The sequence below is a fragment of the Bactrocera dorsalis genome, chromosome 5 (genome assembly GCF_023373825.1).
Source record: "Bactrocera dorsalis isolate Fly_Bdor chromosome 5, ASM2337382v1, whole genome shotgun sequence".
Taxonomy (NCBI): domain Eukaryota; kingdom Metazoa; phylum Arthropoda; class Insecta; order Diptera; family Tephritidae; genus Bactrocera; species Bactrocera dorsalis.
In genome coordinates, this window is record NC_064307.1 from 46,159,439 (window position 1) to 46,167,793 (window position 8,355).

Consider the following 8,355-nt stretch of genomic DNA (forward strand, 5'->3'; position numbering starts at 1 on the left):
CATATTGAACAGGTTGAATTATAAAAGTTGATAATTACTGCAGTATATCGATATTGGCAACCCTGCGTTGTGAGAGAGCAATCAGCTGCCACGTTTTGCGTCAAAAATCCAAATGTCATGAATTCTCACGTCATCCCACGTCAAAGAGAGAAGGCAGTAGCGTTTTTCACTATTCAGTTACATTGCGCGCCCATAAGATAGGTTGTGCCAGCTGACTTGGGCCACGATTTTACGTTTTTCACTGATTGTGCTATAAGACAGTATCTTATTAAATTTATGAACTATTTTATCTGGCATTGTTAAAACTGTGCTATTGAAGTAGTTCTTCTCTGTATCGTGGCGTTAGTATGTTTTCTAGACTTTTGTTGGTATTCACATAAATTTAGACAGCTTCAACATTAATCTTATTGAGATTTCTGTACTTATTATGGCATTCTAAGGAGGATGCGGTCATGTGTAGAAGTTCACGCAAGTTAGGAAAGTTCTCTGATCGCCATTCACTTGGGAGTGGCCAGAAACGATTCTTTCACATATGGCTCAAGCAGCTCACGACTTCCGGTCTTTGACCAAGTATCCTCTGGGTAGCCTAAGAACATCCATATGAAGGTGAGCTAAGGTGAGAAGGCGAAACGTACCCTACTTAGGGTTGTGCGCTGGGTTTGGGACCCGCCACGTAAAAAAAAACACCCAATGAAAACTAACGACCAACCTTGGATTAGAGACTCCCTTATTGTTGACGACCACGGCAAACGAAACAAGGATTATGATTTGAGGGCATGCACCTGGAATGTCCGGTCCCTTAATTGGGAAGGTGGCGCAGCCCAGCTGGTGAATGACCTCTTTAGAGTGAAGGGTAACATCATCGCCAAGAAATGCGATGGGCGGGACAAGGACAGAGACGAGTAGGTCCTTGTGGCATTTACTACAGCGGCCATATAAAGGAGCGCAAGTACTATCATTCACTCCAGTGAATGAACGCCTAGCCACAATCCGAATCAAAGCGAGGTTCTTCAACATATCGCTGATTTGCGACCACGCCCCGACGGAAGAGAAGGACGATGTGACCAAAGATGACTTTTATGAGCGCTTGGAGCGCATTTATGAGAGCTGCCCCCGCCACGATGTCAAAATCATGCTTGGCGACTTTAACGCCAGGGTGGGTAAAGAAGTTATATTTGCCACTACAGTCGATAAATTCAGCTTCCACGAGGAAACATCCCAAATGGGTTGAGGCTGATCGACTTCGCCGGGGCCCGAAATATGGTTATCTGTAGTACCAGATTCCAGCATAAGAAGATTCATCAAGCTGCCTGGCTGTCTCCGGATCGAAAAACCACCAACCAGATCGATCATGTTGTGATAGACGAAAGACACGTCTCCAGTGTTTTAGATGTGCGTGCGCTCCGGTGTCCTAACATCGACTCGGACCACTATTTTGTTGCAGCCAAGATTCGCACACGCCTCTGTACAGCAAAAAACGCACGTCAACAAACACAAGCAAGGTTCGACGTCAAGAAGCTGCAATCACAACAGACAGCCGAACGATTCTCTACTCGGCTTGCACTCCTGCTCTCTGAGAGCACTCGTCAACAACTCGGTATAAGGAAACTGTGGGAAGACATTTCAAACTCCTTATGTACAGCTGCAACCGAAACCATTGGTTTTCGGAAAATGTAAAAAAACAGCTGGTACGACGAGGAGTGCCGTATCGCAGCGGAGAGAAAACACCCTGCCTACCTCGCAACATTACGATCGACCACAACACATGCGGGATGGGATAGATACCGAGAGTTGAAGAGGGAACCGAGACGCATTTGCAGAAGGAAAAAGAAAGAGGCCGAAATGCGTGAGTATGAAGAGCTTGATAAGCTGGCCGATAGGGGTAATGCCCGAAAATTTTACGAAAAAATGCGGCGGCTTACAGAAAGTTTCAAGACCGGAGCATACTCTTGTAGAGCCCCAAAGGTGATCTAGTCACCGATGCCCAGAGCATACTTAAATTATGGAGGGAACACTTCTCCAGCCTGATGAATGGCAGTGAACGCCCAACGACAGGAGAAGGCAAACCCGATTCCCCAATCGATGACGATGGAGCAGACGTTCCATTGCCCGACCAAGAAGAAGTTCGAAAAGCAATTGCCCGCCTGAAGAACAACAAAGCGACGGGGGCCGATGGATTGCTGGCCGAGCTATTCAAACACGGCGGCGAAGAACTGATAAGGAGCATGCATTAGCTTCTTTGTAAAATATGGTCGGACGAAAGCATGCCCAACTATTAGAATTTAAGTGTGCTATGCCCAATCCACACCACAACCCCACAATCTGCGCCAACTACCGCGGGATAAGCCTCCTCAACATCCCATATAAGGTTCTATCGAGCGTATTGTGTGAAAGATTAAAGCCCACCGTCAAAAAACTGATTGGACCTTATCAATGTGGCTTTAGACCTGGCAAATCAATAACCGACCAGATATCCACCATGCGCCAAATCTTAGAAAATACCCGTGAAAGGCGATTCGACACACTGCCTCTATGCCGCGATATCTGAATTAGGTATCCCCGCAAAACTAATACGGCTGTGTAAACTGACGTTGAGCAACACCCAAAGCTCCGTCAGGATCGGAAAGGACCTCTCCGAGCCGTTCGATACCGAACGAGGTTTCAGACTTGCGACTTCTTCAACCTGCTGCTGGAGAAAACAGTTCCAGCTGCAGAACTTAATCGAGCAGGTACAATTTTTATAAGAGTGTATAGCTGCTGGCGTATGCCAATGATATTGATATCATCGGCCTCAAGACTCGCGACGTTAGTTCTGCTTTTTCCAGACTGGACAAGGAAGCAAAACAAATGGGTCTGGCAGTGAACGAGGGAAAGACGAAATATCTGCTGTCATCAAACAAACAGTCGGCGCACTCGCGACTTGGCTCTCACGTCACTGTTGACAACTGTCAATGTGTTTTTACGTGGGTATCTGCCTACGAAGGCTCAAATCCACGGTGTTTTCTATTTCTAGAAACACGCAGATCAGTATAATGCGCCGATCAACGCCCGAAAGCACAAGTGCATGCACAACACCATACTATGGGAAACCAAAGCATAGTGCTCCACATACATCTATACCTTGGTTCCAATCGGTTCGGGTGAAAACCAAAAGAGAACACCTTAGCCACCTTGGTCGGGTTCGAGGCCTACCTAAACCTCTGCCGTACTCTGGGTCCGGCACCCGGCCGCAGTGCGACTCCACATTGGACAAAAGCCCTTCCTGCATTTAGGTTTAAACCACAGCCACCACGAATCTCCACAAAGGGCCAAAAACCCAATGAGCAGATTGGAGCGAACTCCAAGGGCAAACTGCTCCCCGTGGTACCACGTTTTAGTCTTTGGTGTGACCTGTAGATCAGCAGGGTTTAGCTGTGACCTACTGCCAGTCGGGGACCTAAGAACTCCTAGGAATTCTTAAGGACCCGGCTGTATGATTGACAGGTGTTATCGTAAATCCATTCGCGAACGAAATCGTAAACGAAAACACGGTCGAAAACCAGGAATAAAAATATATAGAGTATAACAACCATGTTTTACGATGAATGCTATAGCACTATATCTGACATGGACTATGCTGACTATCAAGGCAAGCCCAGAATGTCAGACACAGTGCATGTGGGATTTAAGTCGCCTCTTACGACAAACTCTATAAGTCACTCATAATTCCCGTCCTGCTATATGATGCAGAGGCTTGAACGATGACAACAACTGATAAGTCGACGTTGCGAGTTTTCGAGAGAAAAGTTCTGCGAAAGATTTATGGTCCTTTGCGCGTTGGCCACGGCGAATATTGCATTCGATGGAACGATGAGCTGTATGAGATATATTACGACATTGACATAGTTCAGCAAATTAAAAGACAGCGACTACGCTGGCTAGGTCATGTTGTTCGAATGAACGAAAACACTCCAGCTCTGAAGGTATTCGACGCTATACCCGCCGAGGAAAGCAGAGGAAGGGGAAGACCTCCACTCTATTGGAAGGACCAAGTGGAGAAGGACCTGGCTTCGCTTGGAATATCCAAAGAAACGACTGGCGCGCTGTTGTTAACTCGGGTATAATCGCATAAGCGGTATCTCCGCCAATTAAAAAGAAGAAGAAGTTTGCCTTCTGTTTTTCTTTAAAAATTTCTGGTTTATTTATTTCTAATTGGTTTGAGCCGGTTGTTTTCCTGTGATCGAAAAGAAATGTGGAATGATTTTTAGCAACATGCCTTTGATTTTAAACGGATGCCAGAACAATACAGCGTTAACGATAACAAATTATCCAAGGAGCGAAAATCGTGGTCAACCTTCTGACAGATTGTGTAGTTCTAGTTAGAGTGATGCCGTGTAAAAAGCAATTGAGATATAAAGTTATAAGCTCAATGCGTTCAGCTGTTGGAACTAGAAATAAAGAATACACTTACACGCCATTAAATTGGGACTCTTATTTAACAATTCAGTGATTGAATTCAGAGTGGAGTTTCAACGTAGGCGGTTTCGCGAGAAATCCTTTACACTATTATTTCGGCGAGATTGAAAATTACTTTGGGTGAAGAGATCGATACTATAATTGATTATAAATAGGCAAAGCTTTAGACCACCTTATATACCCAGTTCCCTGTTCCTTCACAGGAATTTATCAGCCAGCAATATCAACGGATGCTGCGCATACTGGGTAACGCTAAATGACCTTCGGCCTTAACGGCCGTTCAACTCCTGGACGACTTTAGCTTTGAAACGGGATTAGTAGTAGGATTAGATATACAGGCTCTTGGTAGAACCTCCAGCATACGAAGGTGGACTCCGGTAACTTACTGCTTCGTCTAAAGCAAGACGAAGCCGATCTCGTCCTGATCCAGAAACCTTGCCTGACTAGTAACGGCTACGACAAACTCTCCCACGCGCCGGGGGAAGATTCTTTGTCACTATCGACATGGTGTACGGATGGGTCAAAGTCTTTATCTCGGCGTTTAAAACTGCACTGGAGAGCTCCCGTCCACTGAAAACACCAACGGGGTGGGGATACCCTCTCTGGTGGACAATGGAGCTCTCGTAAATCAGAGCGTCCTGAAGACGGGACTTGCAATATACAATCCGAGTTAAGAAAGGCGGAGAGGACTTCATGGAAAAGCTTCTGCGAAAAGTGGAGGATGAGTCTTCTAGGTTCAGACGTATTCTCGCAAAGAATACCATCTCTTCAGTTATCTAAGACAATGCTCACTTCCCGAGCGATTCGTCCTCGAGGGGGATATCTCTCGGAGTGCTGCAAGATGACTGCTCGCCCTTATCGACCTTCTGGCTGTACGGCACTTGACATCATACCTGCGAAGCTGCAGCAGGTTGTTAAGATGCCATACAACTGGTTGGCACCTATCTATGCAAGCTGCATAAGACTGGGTTACATTGGCAAAAGGTGGCGATGAGTCACAGTTACGTTCATCCTGAAAGAGGGGCTCTCACGTTACGGCCAAAGACCTTAGGCCCATCAGCCTCTCATCTTTCTTACAACAACTTCTGGAGAGACTGCTGGACTGCTACTAAGGAGGCGCATTCCGAGGGACCATTTATCAAGAACGCAACATGCTTACTGTAAAGGCATGTACCTGATTACTGCTCTGCATACTATCGTTCGCTGTTGCGACCTTTCTTGATATTGAAGGAGCTTTCAATAACGTTCTGCCGGAAGCAGTCGTTACTCCTCCAGTCTTCTATACGACAGAGTGAATGAAACGGGAGGGAAACCCCATAATGTGGAGTACAATTTCCTATTCTATGGGTCCTGTTCGTTAACGATCTGCTTAAAAAAATTGGGAATCGTTGCTGCCGAGTGACTGCCTATGCAAAAGAAGTAGCACTTATGGTTAAAGTGAAGTTCCTGAATACCGTGTACGAGTTGACGCAGAGGTATCTCAGCGTCGTAACAAATTGGGCAGTCGGAAGCTCACCATCAACGCAAATATAACCGAGATGGTTTTATTTACTAGAAGATACCAAATCCCGGTGGCAGCACTTTCACAAGTAGGAGACATAAATCTGCAATACAGTGAGGTAACTAGGGCTCATCTTGGATAAGAAGCTTTTATGAATGCCGAATATCGAACAGTGAGCACAAAAGGAATCGATTGTCTCATACTACTGTAGAGGATACATTGGCAAAAGGTGGGGTTTACGACACCTTAGTCAAGCCCAATATGTTCTTTGAAATCTTTATGCGGTGGAAGACTCTAGAAAATACCACATATGCAAAGAAATCGACAGCGTTCAACGGGCGACGCTCATCAGCATGTGTAGTGCACTAAGATGTACCCCAACCATGACCCTTAACGCCATCTTGAACAGATTGCCCGTAGACATCGTCGGAAGATGAATGGCTGCAAAAGATGCTATCAGATCGAGAGAATCTGAATTTTTAAAATAAAACAAGTCTGAACATTCAAATGTCCTCACAAACTTTGACTTCTTATCTGATTATGGAGTCTCCAATCCGAATTCTGTCCGCTCAACTTTCATATACATATACCGGCGAGGAAGTTGTGGGTCTTACCACCCACAAACGTTGGAGGAGAGGGGCAGTGAGCTTCTTTACAGATCTTGCTCAAGTTTTCACGAAAAGTTTTTTCAGAGCAACCTCGAGAAGTTATCAAATATTTAACGTATTCATCCCTACAATCCCAAACAAGATGCTTAATCGCCTCCTCCTCTGCTACCTTCTGACAGCTTCTACAATAGTCTTTATATGGTGTTCCCAGTCTACTATCATACCTATTAGAAAGGGATCTTTTTGTACTCCTACTATAGTTATTATATCATTCCACATATTATTTAATAGTCGGAATGTACAGCCGATATTCCATGCATGCCAAACGTTTCCACCGGTACTCGGCTTTGTTTATAATATGTTTGTCGTATAAACTGCCACATCGTCAGCGTAGGCCACTTTTCCAGATCCCCCAACATTTTGTTCATTGTTAGAATCCAGAGGTCGCCTTGTGCTGTACCCCTTCGGACAGATCTGCATTCAATTATTTTCCCGAGAGGCCCAGAGACGCCCAGACTGAATGTTATTGAAAGCTTCTGCTATGTCTAGGGGGGCTCTGGAAGTAGTGTTTTACCTCCAGAGATGTTTCAGTCTCATAGGAATTTGCACCTCTTGCAGGTACATCGGCCAGATCAATGTGATTACGGAACTTTTCTTCCCTCACTACAGTCTCCTCAATTATGTATTCAATGTAGCGGTTTATCAATTATGTATTGGATTTATCAATTTGTTAATTATTCCGACATAAGTTTAATGTCTCAAACTTCCTGCCAGTTTTTTGTTTTAAATGTTGTCATATTGCCTTTGTAGTTAAAGAACAATTGACCCCTTTCCTTGATATCAGAAGAGCCCCATAATGTGTTGTGCATTAGTAATTCCTCATCTAAATATGGCATATAGCATTACACCAGCCGGTTACTTTGTTACTGCTCGATTACCACACCTATGAACCTATGTATGTATGTAAAGTTTTTTATTTGCCAATATACATGTCTTAGTCTTACTTTCGCTATTTGCCATGTATAAATTATAACCCGATTTCTTCAGTCCGCAAATACCACTTTCGTTAACTTATGGTGATTTAATGAGAATGAGGCTGTTCTGCTGCCATGCGGTTAATTATAGGGAGGGAAGCTAATAGGCTGTGTAGAGATTAATTTGAAGAAGACGTATTAACTATTGTCTTACCTGCTTTTTCTTGGGAGTCGCTCAGCAAGTCAGTGTATAAATTGGAGAGTCTGACTAGAGGACTTCTTTAGATCTTTCTCGACTTCACACTCCGCTTCCGAAGCCAAGTAGTGTGCTGCATCGTCATCGAACTTATAGGTCACGACCTTCACCTATGTGAATACATAGTTAATTTCCCCGCCACTTTTCGCCAGCAGTTTTCTGAACTCTTTTGTCAACAATAGCAGAATCTGCACTGTGGCTCGTATCATCTCCACACCAGATTTCGCTGCCGAGCCCCCGAAGGTTTTGACAAATCTCATTCAATTCGAGTTACAGGCTCCGATGGGCTGCATTATCTGGTCCGTCTGCGATAGCGTAGCCGGGATCCATACCCTTGTCTTTGGTGGCGTTGGGATATCCTTCCTGTCCACTGTTACTAGCCTGGTTCCGAGGTACACTTCCCCACCCTTGATGCCTTGCGGCCTTGTATAGCTGGATTGACCGCTCGTCATCACAGGCTATCATATTGATTTGGCCCTGATGGCATCCAGTATCCGTGCCTGAAGGTAGCGGACCTGGATTTCTTAATAGCATTTCCATGGACATATTAATCAGCGCAGC